A 26,556-nucleotide genomic window follows, 5' to 3' on the forward strand; every position below is an offset into this window, starting at 1 on the left:
TTAAGGAAGGGAGATTAAGACTATTGGTTGATCCATCCTGGTGGCACAAGACACGAGTATTGATGAGCAGTTGGTGCAGGAGGTGTGAAGAAAAGAGAGAGGTTCAGATGCCACCCACATATGCTTGAGTACTGCACTGGCAGAGCTGGAGGTGGGGAGAGAAGTACATCAAGGAATGTAATGATCTTGGTTTGGGTCAGAGAACACTCAGGCTATTGGAAATGGGGACCTGGAATTAAGGAATAGGCCTTGGGTACAGATTACACTGTAGTAGGTAGAGACATACAATGAGTGAGATCACCCAGGAGTTTAAGTTACAACATAAGATGGTAATCAGTTACAACTAGCAGGCAAGAAGGGAACCAGGAAGAGCAGGGGAGTGGGCGGTGGGATGGGAGGCGCAGGGGAGAGAGGACAGAGAGCAGGGCAGCCTCCCCAGACAGAGAGATGGGGTGGGCGCCAGCCAGCAACACCAGCTGCTGCTGTTCATCAGGTAGCCACTGGCCAGGTGTCCACACTTAGTTTTCTAGAAAACTCCCAAGTGGGAAGGAAGTTTTAGGGAAGTAATGAGCACTGGCACAGCAGGGAGGAAGCAAAGGCTTAGCGGTGCTGCCAGGAGCGGAGCTGACAGTTCCTGAGTCCAGGTGGCTGGGGAGCGAGTGTAGCCCGAAGGGGCCTGGAGAGAGGGTACCTGGAAGGGGTGAATGTCAGGGCAGAGATTGCTATGAGGATGAGGACCAGGGTCCATGGGAAGGAAGGAGGAGTGAGGAGATAAAGGGTGGTGTTTGGGGTGGGCGCTCAGAGCTTAGAGGTGGGCTCAGATGTGGGTGCACAGTGCTTCCTCTGGGTGTTCAGTGGGCCAGTGGTAGCCTGCAGCAGGTTCCCGGCCCAGGAAGCTGAGGGTGAGACTCGCCGGGCTCTCCGAGGAGGGAAGGATGCCGAGGTCCTCATTCCCAGGGTGGGGGATGCCCAGCTGACTCCTTTACAGCCCCTCTGATTCTGGCCGTTCACGCCAGGACCTTGAGCCCATTAGCAGGCACTCTCACTGCATCCCTGTTCCAGGCAGGGGTCCCCTTGGTGCTCTGGGGCTTGTGCTTAGCTTGGTTGTGATACCAACTTGGAAGGTGCTGAATGCAAAAGGAGGTCTGTGTGACTCTGGAACCCTAGAAAGAGGGGCTGAGTTTTGCGGGCAAACTTATTCGGATGGCCTGACTCAATTTATCTTTCAAGAAAAGGTGTGATATCGGTCCCACTCAAAGCACCCAGACAGCTTCCATGGAGGCCCTGGAGGCTCTGTGCGTTTAGAGCCCGCTGCTATCCCTTCCCCACCCAATGGGCGTTGGGGCCAGACCGCAGCTGGCTCAGCCACCCTGCCTGCAGGGAGACCCACAGCTGCTGGCTGGCACCTGTTCCCCAAAGGTAAATGCTGGCTCCTTCTCTGATGTTCACTGTTGTCCCTTGAGTTTGGCAAATGCCTCCCACAATATTTACTCCAGCATTCCTGCTCTCCAGGAGATTCTTAGTACACAGTCCCTACCTAACGGGAGGGTCTCAGAGCTCCTGTAATAAACAAACCTGCCTTCCGTGGCTCACCCAGCACAGTCCAAGGTGACTGGGCCGAGAGTCTTTTCTTGAAGGTTCCAAGGAACCCAATTCTGTCTGGTTCAGCCACCTGGCCCTGACTGGCCCTTTCTGCCCCTGGCGACCTGATTAACCACAAGTCTATTCCAGGTTCCTTCTTGCTCAACCCCCTGTCTACACTAACTCTTCTCGCCACATGAGAGAGGATTATAAAATTCAAAAGACCCCAAAGATCCAACATGTTCAAGTCTGTAAAAACACAACCACCCTAAAATGCAAATCCTGATAGTGCATCAGGGTCTAGAGTGTTTTGAGGTCTCACGAATGCATGATTCTTGTCAAAATGAAGCTTTTGGAGAAAGTATATCTCCCTAAGATTTCAGCTATATCCTTTTGTTGTTAGTAATGTAAAAAAACAACTTTTTCTAGTTTTTTAGTTTTCTTTTCTAGCGTATGACTACCTGCAGCTAACTCAGTGGATTGTAATATTTTAAAAACCTCTCTTTGACTATTTGGGTCCAGGTAAATGGCTTGGCTGACTTTCCCCCACAGAGTAACCCAACTGATTGGGGATGCTTGTTTGTAGCCAACACACCCATGTCCACACACTCTTCCTACCTGGCTTGCTGGCCTGGGTGGTGACGTCCAATCTTAAGTATGGATCCCTGTTGTCTTGAACACATTTCCTTCCTTAAAACCTTCAATTAGAGGAATGCAATGGGGATTTTCATCACACTGAACACCACATCTCAGTGGCAATTACAGAACAATGAAGACAGATCAAAACTTGTCAGTAGACAGACGTTTAGAAGGAAAAACCTTCTCAGTATTTTGAAAGAAAAATAAACAGAACTCAAGTCAACATACACATACTCATGCATCATTGGAACTTCTCTGTTAAGAGGGATGTGTTTAGATCAAGGTCCACGTGAACCCCAAGTAAATAAATGCTATCGGGGGAAGCAAGGGGCACTAGAGGTGGCAAGGGGTGGGGGTTGATGGCGTAACTGGTGCCAGATGGGGTCCTGAATTCTCTGACCAAAGTCTGGGCTTTCCTGGGACATCTCCCCACACTGTCCACATAGAGATGGGGATGTGTTATAGTTGGAGTTCTTCAAAGAAACAGAATCAATAGGCTGGAAATTTTGGAGGAGTTGGGGTTACTGCCTTGGGTCTGAGTCTCACAGGGCAGTGGTCTGGAAACTCAGGCAGGATTTCCAGGTTGCTGTCTTCAGGAGAATCCCTTCTTCTTTGGGAAATCTTGGTCTTTGCTCTTAAGGCCTTCAACTGATTGCATAAGACCCACCCATAGTATGGAGTGTCATCAGCTTTAGTCAAAGTCTTCTGATTTAAAGGTTAATCATATCTCAACAACAACAACAAAAAAAAGCCTTCATAGCAACATTCAGACTAGTGTTTGGCCAAATGACTAGGACCATAGCCAGACAGGTTGACACATAACATTAACCACCACAATGGGGGAGCCTTTCTCCCTGGACCTCTGCTGGTTGGATGGGGTTTCTAATGTCACGTTCCCTGCTGGCGAGTCCCTTAGCATGTCCTTACCTTACTTTCCTCATTTCTGAAATGAATGGGATCGTAATTGCTCCCTCCCCATGGGGCTGCTGTAAAGGTTGGGTTGTGGTGAGGCTCGGACAGTACCTGCCCCCGGCCAGCTGCTGCAGGGTGCTGGTGAGAGATGTGCTTATTCAGGTACGTGATTTGGTGTCTTCTCTCTGGTTTCTCCCTACCCGCTATTTCATGGGGTGACCCGGTTTTCATGTTCCTTGTTTCTTCAGGTGAGGTGAGTGTGAGTCATATTACACGGTCAAAACAGAAGCCATTTGTAAGAGACTTCCCTCCCTGTATTTGAGAAAAGTGGAAACCAAAGGTGGAAGTTTGCTGGATGTTCAGGGGTAGGTCCCAGATGTGGAGGGTACAGGGTGCTCTGGGGTACAGGATGCTCCAGGGTACAGGATGCTCCTGGGTACAGGATGTCCTGAGTACAGGATGCTCCAGGGTACAGGATGCTCCTGGGTACAGGATGCTCCAGGGTACAGGATGCTCCGGGGTACAGGATGCTCCGGGGTACAGGATGCTCTGGGGTACAGGATGATTTGGGGTTTAGGATGCTCTGGGGTACAGGATGCTCCAGGGTACAGGATGCCCCGGGGTACAGGATGCTCCAGGGTACAGGACGCCCTGGGGTACAGGATGCTCCAGGGTAGAGGATGCTCCAGGGTACAGGATCCTCCAGGGTACAGGATGCTCCAGGGTACAGGATGCTCCGGGGTACAGGATGCTCCGGGGTACAGGATGCTCTGGGGTACAGGATGATTTGGGGTTTAGGATGCTCTGGGGTACAGGATGCTCCGGGGTACAGGATGCCCTGGGGTACAGGATGCTCCAGGGTACAGGACGCCCTGGGGTACAGGATGCTCCAGGGTAGAGGATGCTCCAGGGTACAGCATGCTCCAGGGTAGAGGATGCTCCAGGGTACAGGATCCTCCAGGGTACAGGATGCTCCAGGGTAGAGGATTCTCCAGGGTATAGGATGCTCCAGGGTACAGGATGCTCCAGGGTACAGGATGCTTCAGGGTACAGGATGCCCTGGGGTACAGGATGCTTTAGTGTACAGTTGAAGTAGACACAGGATTTGCAGGTATGTTTGATTTTCAGATAAAAGCAATCAACATTTTAGTGTAAGTATGTCCCATACCATATTTGGGACATACTTACACTAAAAAATCAGTAGCTGTTTATCTGAAATTCAGCTTCAACTGGGCAGTCTATATTTTTGATAGCTAAATTTGGCAACCTGCCTGAGATAGGAAATGTGACCCTGCAGGGACATGATTCAATAATTCAGGACTCTTTTTTTTTTTTTTTTTTTTTTTTTTTTCTGGGTTTCCACAGGACCAGCCCTCTCTGACACCTCATCAGAATCCCTGGGGATTTGTTCACACTCCTCCATTTGTTCTTGTAACAGATGCTTATTGAGCACCTGATGACCAGGAAACTGGACTTTGCAACAGGGGGGTGAGGGCTATGACCCAGTCAGGGTGTCAGGAGGAGAGGGGCAGGTGTGGAGAAGCATAGAATGGGCAGGACCAACCCAACCTGGAAGGGGCACAGTGGCCTGTGTGGGGCTGATCTAGCCTTGCCCCAGGCCAGGAACAGAATGAAGTCCACTCTGGTGGGCAGAGAAGAGGTGAAATTGGGGGAGGCAGTGAGAAGTGGGGGGGTTCCTCCATGCCAGGTAGTGCCTAGGCAGTTGAGTGCACCCATGCACAGACCCTCGCCCCACATAGAAAGCCATAAATTCCAGTTCAATACACAAGGAGTGCACACCGTGAAAGCTGTCAGATTCAAAATGGAGTCACTTGTGTCAAACTCTGACAAATAGAGCCAGGGAAGCAGCAGGGGTCTCACATACCATTTGCCTGATAACAGGAACTCTCACAAGAAATCTTCCCAAACTACAGCTCACTAATGAGTCACACGAGGGCAGCCAGCAGCACCAGGACAGCCCCCTGCTTACACAGGAACACTCGCGTGGCACACTGTTGCACAAGCCCCATACAAAACGACAAGGTTTTGTATATATAACGAACCCTAGTAACTAACCCTAGCTCTGAGACTGCAAGTCACACCCAGCAACTGCTCACATTTGCCCATTGGCATGCACCAGCTCTGGCAAGTCACTGCCAGCCCCAGTGAACTTTCTTTCAAAACAACTCAGGCAACTCCTCTTTCCCCTATCAACTCTAACTTTTCCTTTGTTCTCTGTACCCACCAGAGGTCACCCTGGTCTGTATGGATGTTCCAGATTGCAATCCTACTTCTTGTATATTATTCCAAACAAAACCTTCTTATTTAGAGATTCATCTCTATTTCTTTTTATGTTGACATAATCTGGTGTCAGAAGTGGTGTTTGAAGCTGACTTTCCTTGAAGAGATCAACGCCCCTGGAAGGATTGCATGGGGTGCCCACACTGGGGCTGCTTGAGTGTCCCTGGCCCTGGCTTCCAGAGGTTGCCTCCTCCGCTGGTCCCATGACTCTTTCTTGAGTTGAGCTCTCATTTTTGTTTCAGTTGAGTTCTTTGGTTTTATTTGGGATTTATTTGCGAGGGGTCTTTTCCCCTCCTGCTGCTGAGGTCTCCTATTAAGAGGGGTGATATAGTTTGGCTGTGTCCCCACCCAAATCTCATCTTGAATTCCCACGTGTTGTGGGAGGGACCTAGTGGGAGGTAATTGAATCATGGGAGCAAGTCTTTCCTGTGCTGTTCTCTTGATAGTGAATAAGTCTTACGAGATCTGATGGTTTTAAAAAGAGGAGTTCCCCTGCACAAGCTCTCTCTCTCTCTCTCTCTCTCTTTTTTTTTTTGCCTTCTGCCATGCATGTAAGATGCGATTTGCTCCTCTTTCCTTTCTGCCATGATTGTGAGGCCCCCTCAGCCATATGGAACTGTGAGTCCAATTAAACCTCTTTCTTTTGTACATTGCCCAGTTTAGGGTATGTCTTTATCAGCAGCATAAGAATGGACTAATACAAGGGCCTTTTCTTCCCCTGATTTATGGAGGACTTTCCCTCCTGTTAAGGAAGGGTTTGTTGTCCTTCCCAGTGAGCACATACCTTATTCTTTGGCTTCATTTCGCACACCTGATATTTTGCTTTTATGTGTTTGGCTTTAGTGCTGACTTGCCTCGATACATTAATTTAAAGTATGGGCTCTTAAAGTCCAAAGGCAGGCTAAGATCGTTCCTTTCTTCTGGGACTCTAGCTGGTGACACGTTCAAACATTCTGGAGGTCATTCAAACAGTTTGTTTTTCTTAGAACCACACGAAAAGACCCCGACTTAAAATCAGATAGTCCAGATAGGATGGGCATCTCCGTGGGTCACTCAAAGCTTCAAGCTACACCCAGGACTCAAGGACTGCCTTGCTGCAAAACACTGCCTCGAAGCCAGCTGGGCTCTCTCCCCTTGGGAACCTTGCCCACCTTCCCACGCCTCCTCCTCAAGCTAAAGTCTATTTTTCAAAGCTCCTTGGCTATTCTGGCATACTGACTATATAAGTAACAACACTTGAAAAACAGCAGGTACAAAAAAGAATCATTTGACCTTCATGCTGTTTCTTAAAAGCAAAAGATGCAATTCCCATGTAAAAGACACACTCCCTGAACCAGAAGGGAAGACAACAGTCTTATCTTCAAGGACTAGGAATTAAAGCAAAGGAAATACTGCACAGACCTTGTTAGAATAACTTTTATCTTTGAAGCCTCCTCACATAATGTGGTTCAGAGCCTTCGTAAGATTAGCTATCCGGGCTAGTGAAAAGCCTCCGAGTTTAGCCTTGTTTGATTTTTTCAGACATATATTTAGAATTCAATTCTCTTTTTATAAACTAATGATTTTGTATTACTATGTTTTATTCATGACAAAATATTTTAAATAAAAATTGTAAGATCTTTGTCTATATGTTTATATAATTTTAAAAATGTTTATATGCTATATGATATGATATTTTTCTACCAAAATGTGTAAAATAACTCTACTGGCTTAAAGAAAAAACAAACAAGTAAAATAATTTATCACAAATACAGTAATCATCCTAAATTCCTTTTAGTTCACCTGACTTAATTATCTTTGATAAATAGGCTGACTTTAAATCGGTTGACAAAATGAAAATGAAGATACCTTCAGAATTGTTAGTACATTTTGTTTTTTTTGGAGGCGGGGCTGTGGGTTTCTTGGCCAAAGGCTATAGTTGTCTCTGTTAAATGATTTAAAAATCATAAAAGTATGTGTTTGACCAAAGAACAAAAGTACAGATAAGAGTGCAATGCAATGTCCATTGTTTCCTGAATATTAAAGACAATAATTGAAATTTTAGGGTTTTTCTTTGACAGGAAAATAATTTGAAATAATAACTAGCTCTAACATCTCAGTTTGCATAAGTAATCTAGGTACAATTGTTAAAAATAAAGTGAATATAAATGGAATAAATGTTTATAGTTAAACTTTGCATGAAATTTGAAATCTTAGATATGTTATGTTGAATTAAATAATAGAGACTCATAAAATAGCTGAGTCATTTCTTTTTTTCTTTTTTTTTTTTAAGCTCCTGGATACATGTACAGGACTCGCAGGTTTGTTACATAGGTAAATGTGTGCCATGGTGGTTTGCTGCATCTATCAACCCGTCACCTACGTATTAAGCCCAGTGTGCATTAGCTATTTATCCTGATGCTCTCCCTCCTGTCATACATCCTCTACCTTCAGGCCCCAGTATGTGTTGTTCCCCTCCCTGTGTCCATGTGTTCTATATCTGGGTCATTTCTAAATAAAATACTGAAACAAGAATTGCTAAACATAGATTCAAGTTTACTTTTGGTTTCCTAAATTGTATAAAAAGACGAAAGATATTTGGGTCTATTAGTAAATAAATGTGTCTTCCTCCACATTGAGAACTTGCTCTATAAAAATATGTTTTTAGATATATATATATATATATATATATATATATATTTTAAGACAGAGTCTCTCTCTTGTCACCCAGGCTGGAGTGCAGTGGCGCAATCTCAGTTCACTGCAACCTCCGCCTTTGGGGTTCAAGCAATTCTCCAGCCTCAGTCTCCCAAGAGGCTGGGATTACAGGCACCAACCACCACACCCAGCTAATTTTTGTATTTTTAGTAGAGATGGGGTTTCACCATGTTGGCCCAGGCTGGTCTTGAACTCCTGATCTCAGGTGATCCGCCTGCCTTGACCTCCCAAAGTGCTGGGATTATAGGTGTGAGCCACCGCACCCAGCCAAGATTATAAAATATATAGTCATGAGCTGTTAATATATACACAATACACAATAGTTTTTGGTTTTTACTAAAAATTAAGGTTAGTAAACATTAAAACTTCAAATTTATATATGTAACAGATATATATTCTGTATGCAAAATATACACAAAATAATTTTTTGTATGGGAAAGAATGTTGTGTGGTCTCAGGGACAAAGGGAATACGATGATTTTTGTCCTAAGGTAAAATAACTGAATGTTTCAATATAAAAAGGGGGAAACGTAGGACCAAGACTGGGGGCGTAGGAGAACGCTGAATGGGCTGACCAGCTTGTGCGGAGTTTGTGAAGAATGGGCCCGGCACAGGGAGCTGGAGTTTCGTGTGTGGCCAGGCTGGCTGGGATCGGAAGGGAATCGTTTACAAGTGTGTCTGAGAATTGAGCACTGATTCAGGGCATACTGATAAAGGCTTGGAGTCTGTCCTGTATGTTTGGAGCAGGGTTTCCTTAAGATGTTGATTTGCTCTTATGAAAAAACAAAACAAAACAAAGCATTGTAAGGGGTTTTGATTTCAATTTTGAAATTGGTTTCTTTACATTTCCAGCCATCTTCTGAACTACAGCTTTTCCTGTTTTGCAGTTTCTGTTTAATTTCGAGTCGGATGTACTGTCTTCTTCTTTTAAAATGATAATTTTGTTTCTCAGTGTAGAGTTTTCCTCTTAAAGTGTTCCTGATTCAGGATCGTAAGGGTCTGGCTTCTTCCCCAGGTCACTACATGCAGTCTGTGAGTCACGCATCATTGCCTTCCACTCCTCTTCCTTCTCTCCTTAAAAAGGCACATCTTTTTGCTTAACTAAAGTGGTGACTTTCTCCCTCAAATTTTTTGTCCTTTGCTGTAGCTTTTACCCCTCCAGATCTGACTCTGCTATTGCGGTTTGATGCTGAGATTGCTTCTCTAAGGCCTAAGAGAACAATGTTTTCTTTTATGGAACTTGATTCTGTACTCTTAGATTTTCTCGTGGTGCCTAAATTGCTCTATGTAACCAGGCCGTCTCACATTCTTTTAGTTTTTCTAAAAGCCATGTATTCCCCTGCTCAGGTATTGGTTCTCTTGATTATATGATTCCTCTATAATATTGACGTACACGAACAACCTTAGATGCCTACTATTCCGTTACCTGATGGAATTCAAGTACTTTTTCATCAGGTTTGCCTTCCAGGTTATCTAAACAGGCTTCCAATAAAAAGAAACAGTCATATTGTAGGAGATGTGTTTTGTTTTGTTTCTACCTTTTAGATGAACAGCCTAAGAAACAGAGATAATGTGTTGAAAGGCAGTTTCGTGTGCTTTGTGCCATCTTTATTAGGTTTTTGATTACTTGGGAAAATGGTCATCTTTAATTCAGGTCTAAGATTTTTTTCCTCTCAACTATGTAACTTTTTGTGTTTGTTTTTAACATCTTTTAAATATCATTCTGGGTAAATAAGTGACTATTATTTCTCAGTGGCATGTGATGTTATTTTAATTAAATATTTTAAGCCTTTTAACATCTTTGACAAACTTCCCAAAATCAGATTATAATTAAAGTCTTTTTAACCTAAAATTGACTTTGGGATTTTTCAGTTGGTTTCCTTAAAGGCCTCAAAGGAGGTATTTCTCATTAGGCTTATTTGATATATTAGATTATGGAAAAAGCACTGCCAAATAATGAAGTGATACTAGATCTTTTAAAACTTATATTTAAATGGATATGTTATTGATGTGAATATTTAAACATTACATGACATTTATAAAAGTCTTATAGTTCTGATGTGATGTTGGCAATCATGATTCTGGTTGTTATCTTAAAATGCAATAGAAATAACTGAATTTCCTTGTTGATTACTGAACTTCATCCAATTTTAATTATGATCATTATAAGTTCTTGTCATCTACAGGTAGACTTTTCTCTAAAGGCATCTGCAATCAGATTAATAAAAAAAGACTCTAATGAGTGCTCTTAAATATAGGCTTCTACTAAGATTTAAGATCAGTGGGCTAAATAAAAATTTCTAAAATTCAAATGAAAAACTGATGGATTCATGAAACTTCTAATCAAGATGAAGCAGAACAAAACTTAATTATGTGAGATTGAATAACTGATTAAAAATTATGATTTTGTTGATATTTATTTGAATTGTTGTTGGTTCTTTATGTGAAACATTGTTGATTCTTAAATGTTTTGCTTTCCAGATTAAATATAAGTTTCTGCTTTAAGCTACCCATAGTTTACAGCAATTTGATGAAGTATAAGTTTTATAAATGAAGGTGAAAACATCTATTTTTTTTTCTTCCAATTTGAACCTTCAAAATTCAAAAACTATTTGTGAATTTTTAATTTTATAGTGATATAGCTATTTACATAAGTTCAATACAAATCTGTTTTCTTTATAACAGAATGCATCTAGAAATGTTAATTGTATTACCAAGATTTTAGTAACATATCATGTTTAAAATTGCATATAGGCACTATAGATAAAATCTAAAGTTTGCCTTGAGGCTCTCTAGCCTAAAAAAAAAAAGCGCAAGCCAAGATTAAATCACTATTCTTGCTACACTTATGTAAATAATCAGGCCAAATCTGATGAAACTAAATTTATTTTACAAGAGAATTATTCTTACTCTGATTATCTTTGGCAAATATCAGAATGACTATATATCACCTGCCATTGGACTGCAGCTCTGTGCATTGTTTTGGAGTTCTTGTTAGCTACCTGTAGGCTGTAGTAGATCCTGAATTCGAGTTCTCCTCAATATCTGGTTACAACCCTCCCACGAAGAATGAGAACTGTTGTCTTCCTGAGGCCCTGTAAGCTGAAACTGAATGCATTTCAAGGGACAAATCTTGTACCTGATGTTTGGACATACAGAGAGTTCACCAAACTGCCCAGTGCCATAATCAGAGACATTTGCACAACAATTTGCCAACTTCACGCTGTAGACAGCTTTTCCCAAGACATCAGAGCAAGCCTCCATATCATAATGAGACTCCTACACTCTTACCTTTGTTGCTTGTCAGGATTATGCCGAAGGTAAAATTTCACAGTTAGTAACTGCTATGGGTAACTTGACAGAACTTGACCTAAAAATTCCTTTAGTCCATCTAGTGGGCAACTTTAACAGCATCCTTAACACAGCTCTTTGTTCAAACTGTACCAGTGGTCCCTTTTGTAGAGCTGGTACTCTGCTTTAATTCAGCCACGTCATGGAATGCTACTCAAAGGCTACAACAGGCCTTGCCCAGCTGCCCCCGGCCTTTTGATTAGTTTAGTTGTTGCCCATAGGCTTGGGCTTGGGCTCTTGGTCCAAAGCCATGAAAATACTGGATTTTTTTTTTTGAGACAGATTTCTACTCTTGTAGCCTAGGCTAGAGTGCAGTGGTGCAATCTCGGCTCACTGCAACCTCCGCCTCCCAGGTTCAAGTGATTCTCCCACCTCAGCCTCCCAAGTAGCTGGGATTACAGGTGCCCACCACCACGCCTCACTAATTTTTGTATTTTTAGTAGAGACAGGATTTTGCCATATTGGCCAGGCTGGTCTTGAACTCCTGACCTCAGATGATCCAACCACCTTGGCCTCCCAAAGTGCTGGGATTACAGGCATGAGCCACCGCACCTGGTCATAAACTCAATTTTTTATGCTCCTGCATAATAAATAATAATTGTTCTGGAACATAATTGAATTATGCATAATTCAATTTACTCTGAATTATTTCCTTTAAACGTTGTACCTCTTGTCTGTCCAACCTCTGCGGGAATGACACTCCAAAAATAGTAATGCTGGCCCAGCACTTTAAAATGATAGCCAACGCTTATGGAACTGACAACATGAAACTTAACAGTGGACTCCAGGTAGACTTAGTCTGACAGCCACTTTCTCCAGACCGCCTTGGTTGCTCAAATGTGGCTAAGAGGATTTTGACACTAAATCCTATTCACCAATCACTTGCACTGAAATAGGACCAGACCAGCAACCAAGGACAGGTCTGCCCTGGCACAGCAGGACAATCAAAACCTAACCACAGAGTAGTTGATCCACAATACTTTCAGAGAAAGATCATCAAAAGGGGGAAATGTAAAAGTTGTAAGACTCACAATGGAATCACTGGTGTCAAACCCTGGCAAATGGAGCCGGGGAGGGTAAGAATGGGGGTGATATGGTTTGGATTTGTGTCCCCACCAAATCTTGTGTTGAATTGTAATCCCTGGTTTTGAAGGTGGGGACTGATGGGAGGTGATTGGATCATGGGGGTAGTTTCTCATGGTTTAACACCATCCTTCTTGAGATGCTGTCATTGAGCTAGTCAGTTCTTGTGAGATCTGGTTGTTTAAAGTGTGTAGTACCTTCCCCATCTCTCTCTTGATCCTGCTCCACCCATGTAAGATGTTCCTGCTTCCTCTTTCTCGTCTGCCATGATTGTAAGCTTCCTGAGGCCTCCCCGAAAGCAGAAGCCACTATGCTTCCTGCATGGCCTGCAGAAATGTGAGCCAAAGAGGTTTAATTAAACCTCTTTTCTTTATAATTCACCCAGTCTCAGGTGTTTCTTTACAGCAGCGTGAGGACAGACTAATACAGGAGGGGCTTTCATACATTATTTGACTGATAATAGGAACTATGACAAGAACTTTTTCCAAACTACAGCTTACTGGATAAGTCACACAGCACAGCTAGCTGCTTATTCATAAACAGTTGCCCAATGCACTGTCTCACAAACCCAGTGCAAAACTACAGGGGTCTAACTCTAATTCCAAGATTAGAAGTTGTATCTAGCAGCTACTGACACTTGCCAGTCAGCACTCACCAGCTGTTGTAAAATGCTGCCAGTGCCAATGAACTTTATTTTAAAATAACTTCCATAACTTCCTCTTTCTCCAGGAAGCCTTAACCTTTCCCTGTATTCTTTGAACATGCCAGAGGCCATTCTGCTCTGCATGTATTCCTAGAGTGCAATCCTACTTCTTGCATATTATTCCAAATAAAACCTTGAATCCAGAGATTTCATCTCTTTATTTTTTTAAAATGTTGAAACACCTCAGGTAAGGGGCAGCAAAGTTCAGGGCAGGGCAAGGGGGTCCGGGAGATGGGATGGGGTGGAGGAGGTCACCATCACGGACAGAGTGGCCAGGAATGGGCCTCACTGTGAAGGCATGTGTCAATCCAAGGCTTTTGGGTGAAGGCCGGCTAGTAAGTATTGGGGCAGGAGCACCTCAGGTGGGAGAAGGTAAAATCCCCGAGGCAGAGAGCAATGGCTGGCACACTCCAAGGACCAGGGAGGAGCAGGAGAGGGGTCCCAGTAGAAACGGAGAATGGGAGGCCTGTCCTTGGGGGTCGCCCGGAGGCTGTGCAGTTAGTGAAGGGGGACACTCAAGAGTGTTCTAGAGAGGCCTGGCATGACTCCCCTGGGTTGGAATGGGGCACTGTGTCTCCAGAGTTGAGAATATTCTGTGGGGTGTTAGGGTTGGTCAGTGATTTCTAGACCAGACCCAAGTGGCTCTTCGCAGGCCTTTCTGGTTTTCACGGGAGAAAAGGCATTCTGGGGCAGAGCAGGACCACAAAGGCCAGCCAGGCCCAGGCAGCAATCCAGCCAGGGAGGTGATGGAGAAAGCGGTGCCCAGCCGTGGGTCCTGGTCCAGGATCAAAGGCCAGGACTGGGTGGGTGTTGGCTGTGTGTATGGGAGCGACAAGGACTCTAGGATGGGTGGAGGGTGGGTTGTGGTGACCTTCACAGAGGAAGGCAAAATGAGTACACTCATGTTCAGGTGGTTGGCGAGTCCCTTGGGGACAGTTGAGCCTCAGGTGCTGTGGGCGGACACAAAGACCAGATGCTGTGATGGGAGACATGGCTGAACATGATTTGGGAGTGTCGTCATGGACATGTCTCAGAGTGACGCCCCAGCAATCAGCCTGGACTCCTCATGCCGCTCACCGCCCCCGGGGAGCACGCTGTCACCAGGTGCTGCCACAAGTCTCTGTGTCTCCCCTTCCAAACTATATGGCCATTGCTGCCCAGATGTATGGTTGGCCTCTCTCTACTGGATGTCTGTAATGAATGGCCTCCCTATCCTGGCCCTTTCTGCTTTGGGCACTGGGGACAATCAAAGACGGCCATTCCTGTGCTATGGCCTCTCATTGTTCTAGAAACACAGCTCAGCCTTCCCTGTGCTTGTCTGGCTCAATGCGCCCATTGCTGACTGTGCACCCCTCTGTTCCTCCAACCATTCCCACCATTTCTTGTCTCTGTGGCCTTTGATGAAGCTGCTCCGCTGCCAGGGATACTCCCTGACCTGGCCACGGCAACGCAAAGGTCAGAAGCTGCTCCCCAACCGCACTTGCTTCTATAGGAGCCAGGGCCCCCGAGGTGCTCCCCAGATCACAGCACTCATGCGAATCTGCCCTTGTCTGTGCGTCTCTTTCCTTCACTGGGACTTCTTTCTCCTAGGAGAGGCAACTTCTACCAGGGCACACGGGGAATTTGTTTATTTTGTCCCCAAAGTTCATCAGGTGCTGGGGGCACCTCAAACAGAGGTCACTGACCCCCAAGGTAGCTCTCTGTACCCTTCCAGGGCTGGGGGGCATGCTCTCCCCTTGTTCTTTAGGCCTGGGATGCTCACAGGTCAGGTGCTTCTAGACCCAGGTGCCGTACTGTCCCTTGGGGATCCTACACCCCCACCCACCCATGTCGAAGTTTCTTTGTTAAATCCCCAGAATCATTCTCACCTTCAGAGCCCCGCTCCCTGTGGCCCTGGCTGGATGATAGTCAGACGTGATAAGCATGGGAACAGTGCAGCCCTGGGACTTCCAATGTCCTGTGAGTGTTGAGGCCCCAAGGTCACCTGCAGGGACCTTGTGTCAGGCTGTTCTCACATGGCTATAAAAAATACCGGAGACTGTATAATTTATAAGAAAAGAGGTTTAATTGGCTCACGATTCTGCAGGCTGTACAGGAAGCATAGTGCTGGCATCTGCTTCCGGGGAGGCCTCCGGAAGCTCCGGATCATGGCGGAAGGGGAAGCTTGCATGTCACATGACAGAGTGGGAGCAAGGGAGAGAGGGTCAGTGCCACACTTCACAACAACCGGCTCTCTTGAGAACTCACTCACTCTCATCAGTACTGCACCAAACCACGAGCGATCTGCCCCCGATGACCCAAACCCCTCCCACCAGGCCCCTCCTCCAACACTGGAGGTTACAATTCAGTCTGAGATTTAGAGGGGGCATCCAAACTACATTAGACCTGCAGCTCAGGTAGCTCGCCTCCAGGCTCAGGTATGATGGTTTACTGTCACTGCCATCACAAAACACCACAAACATAGTGGCTTAAAGCACACACACTTGTTGTCTTACCATGCAAGAAGTCAGGAATCCCAAAGTCAAACTGTCAGCAGGGCTGGCTCCATGTGGGGGCCCTGAGGAGAATCTGGCTGCCATGTACCCTGACTCCTGGCTTCTTCCTCACATCACTCCGACTCTTCCTTCTGTCATCACGTCTCCTCTGACTCTGCCCCTCTTTCCCTGCTAGGCTGGGACCCCTGTGCTGACACTGGGCCCACCCGGACAATGCAGGGCAACGCCCGCAAAGCCGTCACTTCATCACCCTTGCAAAGTCCGCTTTGCCCCTCAAGGTGACATAGGCACAGGTCCTGAGGAAGATGTCTGTTAGGATGTCCTCAGAGGCCATGAGTCTGCCGGTTGCACCGGGCCAGGCCTATGTTTTTGTCACCCCTGCTGGTCTCACCCATGACAGGTCTTGGGCCTTTTATGTTCTGCTGGGATGGGCTGGGCTATGCAGATGCGTCCTCACGACTGAGAATTCTGCTCTTTGGTCACTGGAGAAGGGCACCCGGTCTGAAAATTACTGTTTGATAAAAGGGGTGCGTGACCTGTGGTCCCCAGGTTGGCCCTGAGTCATTGCTAAGGGTCTTTCAGGAGACCTAACTGGGTTAACTTGCACGTCCTTAGAGGCTCATGTGCTGCAGGGTGCACACATGGGGCTGCCGCAGAGGCTGCTGTTGAGCTCAGAACAGCCCACCTCCTTTCTTCTCTTACCCGCTCCTCTCACCCATGCCAGCCCCGGGGTAGAGTCAGGTGATCCCCCATCCCTCCCGCTCTGTGTTCCGCCTGACATTGCTGCAACCCCTTAAATATTAGACGGCCCCCTTCAACTCACACCGTCTCTTAGAGCCTCCTGGCCACAGATTTCCTTTTCATTTCTGCTTTCTTACTGCTCCCTTTACCTTTGATTCCTTTTAAGTAAAAATGTACAGGAAATATAAAGTGTTTTTCCCTACTAAAATGGGGAAAAAAAAGAATCCACAGAAATAGAATTTGAGGAAGCTCAAGTGGGCAATTTGGGCCATTCTGTGTGAATTCTGTCACTTGCCAGCCCACGCAGCCCTGCTTCCTCCCAAGGAATCTTTGTTTCAAGGGCACCTCCCTGGCAGGCCTCCGTGGAATCAGTGCAGCCCCAGACCAGGCGACCCCAAGCAGGATGGGAACCTTTTATGAATGTGTCCCGCACTTCCACCCCATGTTCAGAATGATGGGGTAGGAAAAGGGAGCTTTAGAAAGAAAGAAGAAAATGAGAGAGAAAGTAAATTATAGAGCACACTCTGGACTGATATTTTTGCTCAGGTCTTGCTCATGTGGCGGGCTCGTGTTCTGTTTGTGGTTGGGAAATGCCAGTCTTCTGTTGGTGGCTTGGGATGGGAAGGCACATGTCTTCCCGCAGGCAGGTCTTGCCAGCGGGTCTGCCTGGGCACGAACCCTCTGCACTCTAGGGCAGCACCAGAAGCTTTGGCCCCCTCGTTGGCTTCCTGTACAGGGCTGTCTCTAGGACCATCCATTCCAACAGAAATTGCTGGCATCCGGCTATCCCGGAGAGCTAATCTGATCTAATGCAGCAGTCTGATTATTTCACACATGACTCTGTGTTTCATTTAGTCCTGGCCTGATGAGCTTTGGGGAGAAAAGTGATGAACCTGGCCCAGAACCTCCCACATATTTGCACATGCGGTCCAGAGGCTGCTGGACATGGGAAAGGGGCGGCATCTGGCCTCCGTTGCCCTCTTCTCTTGGTCCTTATTTCTAATTTCTCTTTCATTAAAATGTTCCCTGTTTCTGTTGAACCCTGCACCAAGTCTTACAGAGTCCACTCTGCACAAGACAGCTCTACCAGGGCTATGCACGGAGCTGAGTTCTTGCAAGCAGCTGGGAACAAGCAGGTGCTATTTAGCATTGATGCAGGCCCCACATGTGTGTTGAAGGGGGCAATGAGGGAATTTTGTTTTTCAGAAAGCAGCAATGTTTTCTCGTGGTTATTGGTGATGAAATTATAATGACTAGCCCCTTCCTTTCCTGGAAAGATTGATCTTTTTGTATCCAAATCTTTTTTTCTGTTCTTTCTCCTCATGCTCGAATTGCCCCTAAAGACGTCTGTTCCCAGCAAGGAGGAGAACAGGCGATGAGGGCCGATGAGTCAGGACTGCAGGGAACATCTGCAGAACCAAATGGCAGGACTGGGGTGGTCAGCTGGTGACTCAGCAAACATTTAACTGCAGGTTTTCATTACTTAAAGCGGAGTCAATAGAGGAAAATCCAATTAAAGCAAAAAGGTACACTTTGGCAGCTGGTGATTCACTGTCCCGAAGGAGCCAACGTGGGGTTGCCTAATGAAATGAGCTGTTCTGATGATGTCCTTTGTGGACCCTAAGACCAAAGAGAACCAGAAGTTCCTTGCTTCCTCTTTTCTCCCTGAACAAAGTCTCCACTGGAGAAGCAGAAGGACCAAGACCGCGTGTCCCTCCTGTCACTGGCCTTGGCCTCGGGTGCACTGACCTGCTCAGTGGGGCCAGGCCCTGCCCCGACCCAGCACAGGAAAGATGGAGCTGAGTGGGCTCTTGTGTGGCAGTGCCATGATCATGGAGCAGTGCGGGTGGCGGGGGTCTGCAGATCACAGAGGAGGGAAGGGCTTCCCCTGAAGCCAGCCGCAGGTGGATGGGAGATGCGGGTGTTCGTGTCTATCTCCATGTTGACAATGATGCTGGAGTGGGTTGAGAAGTGGTCCTCACGAAGATATGTCCACGTCCTAAACCCTGAAACCCTTTCTCTTCTTTGGGAAATGGGGTTTTGTAGGTGTAGTTAAATAAGAGAGCTTGAGATGAGATCATCCTGGTCTATCTGGACGGGCTCTGAATTCAGTTCAGCTGCTGTTGAATCCCACGGCCCTTGTAAAAGGAAGGCAGAGGGAGATTTGACACAGACAGAAGAGGCTAGAAGAGGAGAAGGTCACGTGAAGATGGAGGCAGAGACTAGAGTGAGGCAGCCACAAGCCAGGGAGCACCCAGGGCCACCAGAAGCTGGAGGAGGCAGGGACGGTCCTCATCTAGAGCTTTTGGAGGGAGCATGGCCCAGCCAACACTGTGATCTTGGTCTTCTGGCCTCTGGAACTGTGAAAGAACAAATTTCTGTTGTTTTAATTGACCCAGTTCGTGGCCATCTGTTATGGTAGCCCAGGACATAAATAAAATGCCCAAAGGCACGCTGGTAACCACGTCTAAATAGCTGGACAAGGACAAGCCCTCTGAATTCTGCCGGAACCACCTTTTCATTGCTAAGCTTGATGTCTCAGGGTAGGGGCAGACCAGGGCAAAAACGTGAGCTTTGCCAGGCACGTTAGTGGCTGTGTAATAAATTACTATGAATTTAGCAATTGAAAAAAACATCTATTTATTATCAACCTGGGTGGAGTTGGAGACCATTACTCTAAGTGAAGTAACTCAGGAATGGAAAACCAAACATTCTATGTTCTCATTTATAAGTGGGAGCTAAGCTGTAAGGACCCAAAGGCATAAGAATGACATAATGGACTCTGGGGACATGGGGGAAAGTGTGGGGGAGGGAGTGAGGGATAAAATACTACACATTAGGTACAGTGTACACTGCTCGGGTGATGGGTGCACCAAAATCTCAGAAATCACCACGAAAGAACTTATCCTTGTAACCAAGCACCCCCTGCTCCCCAAAAACTATTGAAATAATAATAATAATATTCAAAGAATCCCTCAATTTTTTTTAAAAAAACATCTATTTATTATCTCCCAATTTGCATGGGCTGAGAGTCTAGGCACATGGTCTATCTGGGTCCCTTATGCAAGACCTCACAAATTTGCAATCAAGGAGTTGGCTGGGCTATGTCTCTTTGTGGGCATCGGGGGTCTTCTTCCAAGCTCAGGAGGTGGTTAGCAGAATTTAGACCCTTGCAGCTGAAGGACCGAGGGCCCTATCTACTGTGGGCTGTCAGCAGGGGCCACTTTTAGCTCCAAGAGGCACCTACAGTGCCCTTCCCTGTAGCCTCCTCACAATTTGGCATCTTATTTCAAGACCTTCAGGAGGATCTCTCTTTTTAGAGATAGCCTAGGCATGCCTTTAAGGGCTCAGCTGATTAGGTCAGATTCACCCAAGTTAATCTCCCTTTCGATGAACTGGAACTCAACTCACAGTCCTTAATTACATCTTCAAAAACCTCTTCATCTTCGCCATATAACGTAACATAACCATGGGGTGATATCCCATTCCCTTTGCCGTATTCTTTTGGCTTCCCCACTTCAGGGCAGGGGATGATGTGGGTGTGACTCATTGGGGAGGTCACCTCCAAGTGCGACTGGCTCACCTGCAGGGACTTCTTCCCTTGCTCTTCTTTGCAAGCTTCTGATTTCTTCCTAGCTCCTTTCCTTCCTTACCTGAAGCCCAGCACCCATGCACTGATGGGATCTTTGCTCTTTCCTCGCAGTGGGACAAAGCATTGATGGCACTAAGGCCTTGGCGCTTGAATTTTCAGAAAGGCCGAAACTCAAAGGGATGGCTTTCAGTGAATCCAATAACCTGCCACCCGCGAAGGAGTATCCTGTGGCATTTATTCTATACTCGATTCTGCTCATCAGAGTGTGGCTGTGGGTGGGTCACTTCAGCTCTTTGGTGTCTCTTTTCCCTGAACTGTGAACACTAACGTTCCCTCACATGCTGACACTAACGTGACATCAGATGAACGTAAATGGGACCATGAGTTTCCAGCTGTGAGTCCAGTGTCTGGCAGGGGCTCCCAATGCCCGGCGGCTCCATGACCTGCAGCCCTGTCTGAAGTGGTCCTGTCCCTGCAGGATGCTTTGATGCAGAGGGCAACAGAGGCCAGATGCCGCCCGTTTCCCATGAAACGTGCATGACTCCGTGTTTCATTTAGCCATGGCCTGATGAGGTTTGGGAAGATATGTCATGAACCTGGCTCACAACCTCCCACACACTTGCACATACGGTCCAGAGCATCCTGCAGGGACAGGATCACTTCAGACAGCCAAGTGCCAAAGTCCTCCTAAAGGCTTCTCTGAAGGCAGATAGTTTGGAAAAAGCCAAGAAAAACATCGAATTTTAACTTGCTGCCTTCTGTCCAGGATCTTAGGGACTTCGGGAGCAATTACCCGGGACGTAGTACAGGATATTATTCTCTGTGTTCATGAAGTATGTCTGAAAGGCAGTAGGAGCAGCCTAAAAAATAAAAATTCCAAACTCTGTTATAATAGACACTAAGGATGCATTGAAGGTCTTGTCAAAAGAACAAGAATAAATATAAATAAAACATGTAGTGAACTACATGGACATAGAAGTATATTATCTAGCAATTTCTGCTTTGCATTTCTTATTTTGACATGGCAGGAAACCAGGAGCAAACTTTCCATATGCCTGAGGATTTCTTACTTACAGCACTCTTATCTGTGAGGTCCTGGGTGATTAAGATGTGGTGGGTGGGACTTGAACCTAAATTCTGGCCTAGACTACCTGGACACCTGAAGGGGATGTCTGCCTGGAGGACACTCTGGCAGGTACAAGCTACGTTCCTGGCTTGAGCTTTGCCCCACTAGGCTCAGAGGAACCCTGAGCACTGGTGGGGGTGGGAGGAGGGGCTGTGTCTTCTGTAAAGGAGGAGAACTCTTGGTGTGCCTCTGGCCTTTGGTACTAAGAAGCAGAATGAACTGCTTCTTTAGGCTCCTTTCCTGGGTCCCCATAGCCTAACCTGAGGCCCTATGGGAGAAAAAACCTTGCCTAGAAAAAATGTCAAGGGAAAAATGATATTTTCATGGAAGGCCCACAGGGTAGGCCTGAATCATTCACCATCCACTATCTAATCTACTTGTTCATTTATCTATCCATCCATGCAACATCTATCCATCCATCCATCCATCCATCCATCCATCCATCCATCCATCCATTTATCCATCCATCCATCCATTTATCCATACATTTATCCATCCATTTATCTGATCATCTGTCCCTCCATCCATCCAGTCATCCAGTCCATCCATCCATCTATCCATTCATTCATCAGTTCACTCAACCCATCCATCCAATCACTCATCCCACAGCCCTGCCATGGCCTGGGTCCCACATCCTTCACTCAGAGACTCCTTGTCCCGTTGCACAAACATGCCTATTAAATTCCCAGCTCCTGGCCTGGTGTGTTGGCTCTTGCCTGTAATCCCAGCACTTTGGGAAGCTGAGGCAGGCGGATCACGAGGTCAGGAGATTGAGACCGTCCTGAGACCATCCTGGCCCGCATGGTGAAACCCCGTCTTTTCTAAAAATACAAAAAAGTTAGCAGGGTGTGGTAGAGTGTGCCTGTAGTACCAGCTACCTGGGAGGCTGAGACAGAAGAATCACTTGAACCCGGGAGGTGGAGTCTGCAGTGAGCTGAGATCGTGCCACTGCACTCCAGCCTCACCACAGAGCAAGACTCCATCTCAAATTAAAAACAAACAAACAAACAAACAAACAAACTCAGAAATTTATTCTCACGGTTCTTGAGGTCAGAAGTCCAAATCAAGGCACTTCCAGGGTTGGTTTCTTCTATTTTCTTTCTTCAGGTTCCAAGGCAGTGCCGCACTCCTGGATTCATCCTACGCATGTGCGGGCAGATATACTTTATATTTCTAAGGCAGTACGACTGAAGTCACAAGGGCCCCATGTCTGGTCCCAGCATCGTAATACATTAGATGAGGCCCCCCAGACTCTGAATTTAACTTCCTGTGCTTTAAAACAATCTTCCAGAAAGTGGGGTCTCTGGGTTACACTTCCCTTGTCGTAAAGAATCCTTTCACTCTTAGAAGTCATTGGACTAGGCTAGTTTTAAACCCCTCTACGTGAAGGCATGGAAGTGTGTTTGAACAGGCTCTGAGCTGAGGACTGAGCCTGGGGCAGACAGAACCCAATTAAATCAGGGAGCTGATCCTAAGAATCTCTGAGGTCCTTTCCATTTATTTATTAAGTAAATAATTGGCATGAAAATTAGAAGTCATAGGCTTTGCTTTAATTTTTGATGCTATCTTTCTAGAGTAAATTTTAACAAGCTCCAAAATACCATTTACCAAAAGCAGCTTCTATTCCCATTTGAATATGAGAAGGCCTGAAGCTTGGATGCCAGGAAGTCCATGGCTCTGAGGATATCAGACAGGGACACAAGATCCCCGGCAGGCAAGAAAGGAGGCCCCCCACCCCACACAAGAATCAGGAGCACGTAAAAGGAGGAGAACAAAGGAAGCAGTGTTACAAGGAACTGTATGCTGTTTTGGAAATTGGCATGTTTAATGGAAAAGCAACACCATAACATGTAGAAACTAGAGTAAAGTGAGAAGAAAACCCTTGAAACAATGAGAATAAGATTACATAAATCAAGTATGTATGTGTGGGAGTATACACAGCATTTGGTAAAGGCGAGGAACATTATCTAATGCAAAATTATGGGAATCATTTAAAAGAGGTAAACTGCAAAGTTGTAGCTAGAAACATCCTTGAAGTTAGAGACTTAAAAGTTTAGTATTGACTTAATGCAATGTTGTAGTGACACAGGAAATTAATTGACCATGTTTAAGTAAAATCAGATTAGAAAAATCAATTATACTTAATGCCTGCTTCTGATCTATAAGCTGCACACTATTGCCTACTAAATCTGCATCTCATGTTGCCTAGAGATGAAATGAGAAGACAGTTCTAAAAGGTATTTGAGAAATTAAAAACTTTGCAAATGTAGGAAAAGAAAAAAAAAGGATGTTTTCCTATGTGAAAGTTTATTCATGCTGCTTAGAATTATTCCATTGGATGTTACCTTCAAAATTATTTATTCAGAAACCTTTAATGACTCAAAAAATACTCTGTGATGGGTTTAAAAAACATTATACTTTCAAAACTCACCGTATCCTGACCTTGTTGCTGGTATCCTGGTGTACAGTTATGCATAATTTCGACACTCGAAGGTTGAACAAAGGAAACATGATCTATTTCAACTCCATTTTGTCAAGCAGTTTGTGTGTATGTCTACTTTAATATCTCTATCATTTCCCCTTGTTTAAGTAAAAATAACTTGTTTCCAATAACATTTATTCCGGCATGGAAATAGACCTGCAATAGTCCATTCTCACGCTGCTATGAAGAAATACCCAAGGTTGGGTAATTTCTAAAGAAAAGAGGATTAATTGACTCACAGTTCCACATGTCTGGGGAGGCCTCAGGAAACTTACAATCAAGGTGGAAGGTATCTCTTCATAGGGTGGCAGGAGAGAGAATGAGAGCCAAATGAAGGGACAAGCCCCTTTTGAAACCACCAGATCTCATGAGAACTCACTCATTATCACGAGAACAGCATGGGGGAAATTGCCCCCATGATTCAATTAGCTCCACCAGGTCCTGCCCTTGACATGTGGGGATTATTATAATTCAAGGTGAGATTTGGGTGGGGACACAGAGCCAAACCATATCAAGACCTCTCTTAAGACAAACACCTAAGTGGCAAAGAAGAGCTGGAGAGTGTGAATTTTATACAGCTCTGCCCTGCACCTAGCCTACTGACACAGAACACACCTTGGATTGTCCATGTGAAAGGCCAGGGCTCTGTTCAATCCTGCTGGGTCTTTTACTTTTGCCTTAACAAAAATACGTCCCTGGACACAGATCACCCAGACCACTGCCTGTTACTCTCTGACACAGCTGAGGTTGGATGCACACTGGGGAGAGTTTGTGATTTGGCACACTTCCATCTCCATCACCCCACAAGTTCAGAGTCAATGCCCTATTGATGGTGTATCTTTCATGCTTTCACCCAAAGGAAAGGATGCAAATTCACCTGGATGAAATGAACAGCCTGGAAGTGGATCCTAACAGCCAACTCAAGTGGTCAGCTTGACTGTGCCAAACCAATCTCACTGTTATTTGTAAAATAATGTACTGAGTTCCAGTTACACATCAGGCCCTGTGCCTGCTTCCCACACATTGCCTGTTTTGTCACCACAGCCCTCAACAGTAGATATGCACTTCAGAATTTCAGTTTGGAAAGTGGAAGCCAAGTGTCTGGGTGTAAGGCTGAGTGACTTATCTACATATGATAAGAGGCATGGTTTTCTGATCAACAGCCCAGGCCTGTTCAGTACTAAAATAGCCACATTTTGAGATTTTTAAAAATATGCTCTTGATTAGAAAATGATCTTGAATATTGACTAGGGCTGAGAAATTCCTCGGGTAAATGGCTTAAAACAAAAACTGAATACCAACATACATGTTAGTGTGAAAAGTGAGCTGAAGTGCCTCTTCAATAAATTGTGCTTAGGGCACTTGTAAATTGTCATTTTCTAGAATTGTTACTCTATAAGTTCTCCAAAGAACTATCTCTATAGTTCAGTAGTAGTTTAGGCTACAGTTTTGTGCTCAGCACACTATTTCACTTACATCGAGACACTTTAATGGAAATCTTTATCAACAACGTTTACGAATCTTTATAATGCAAATGGCAGCTGAAGGAGAAATCTAAGTCACACTGATTACATTAATTAGATTTGGTTCAGCTACATTTCATTGATTTTTATGGAGAATACCCATGATATACTTTAAGGTTTTCATTTGGCAAACCACGAAGGAGTCAAAGGACAAAAGATCAGAGGGTGCCAAGTGGATCTCACTCACCATGGCTCGTGGGGAGAACACACGTGGAGACCCAGATAAATCCTGAGAGTTACTGAACACAGACCATGCAAGGACACAGCAAGCATTCTGTGTAAAGACGTTTATTGGTTTTAAAGAGTTGTTTTCCAGAATCATTGTTTCTTTCTCATTAGGGCAGTGCCTCTAGATTATTTGACGCATGCACTCACCATCTTCCAGTGGTAAACATTTCTTTCCTATTGATTTATGCCACATGCATTTTTTTCTCTGCTTCTGAGGATCACAGAAGAGGATAACTCTGGAAATAGGATACACCAAAGTCTCCCCATGAATTGCAGTGAGAGTCTGAAAGTTCGCAGTCACTCACGGTATACAGATCAGCATCCTAGCATTGTCATGATGGTAACCACATTCATGAAATGAAGTCACATTGTAGAGAAGGCAGGCAGGATTGAAACCAAGCACATCAGGTGACAGCAGTTTCTGTGTTAGCTCAATTAGTGTCATCACCAGTGATTGCCCAAGATCTAGAGACACAAAATGGTTGCATGTCTACAAAGTAGGACAGTCACTTAATTTACCACCAGTAGAAGAAAAGAGAAAGCCACCTCCTGGTTTTAACTGTGCAAGAGACACAGGGTGAATTGGCAGTGGGGGGCAGTGCAGGGATCTTTTTTTCCTTCCATGCGGCCTTACTGACCTGGGAGGACGGCCTCGCACCTGACGCCCTCATTGCACTCTATTTGTCTGGCCTTATCATGACCTTGAAAGAAAATCTTACTTCCCTCTGTTTTGATTGTTTCTGTTTGGCCAGCACACTTTGCTCCCGTGTTTCTTCTGGAACCAAACTAACATCACTTATTGCTTTCCCGAACGTCAACAGAGTTTGTTTGCCTTTCCAGTTTATTGACCACATTCTGTGGATCAGACAGGCCCTGGGCTTAAAAATGATACTCAATACTATGTGAATTAGAGGCTGCAAAAATTAGAAAGAGAAGTAGAACCTAGTAGAAAACTAAGAACAGAGCTGTACATGACTTCAGTGTCTTACAAAGTTCTCACTACAGTCCCATGGGCTGAGCTCCAAGCCCCTTACAGAAGCTTCCCAAAGCAGTTGGAGGGAATTTCTGCCCTCTGCTCCAATTTGCTTTGGGCACAGAATGG

The sequence above is a fragment of the Chlorocebus sabaeus genome, chromosome 4 (genome assembly GCF_047675955.1).
Source record: "Chlorocebus sabaeus isolate Y175 chromosome 4, mChlSab1.0.hap1, whole genome shotgun sequence".
In the NCBI taxonomy this organism is placed as follows: domain Eukaryota; kingdom Metazoa; phylum Chordata; class Mammalia; order Primates; family Cercopithecidae; genus Chlorocebus; species Chlorocebus sabaeus.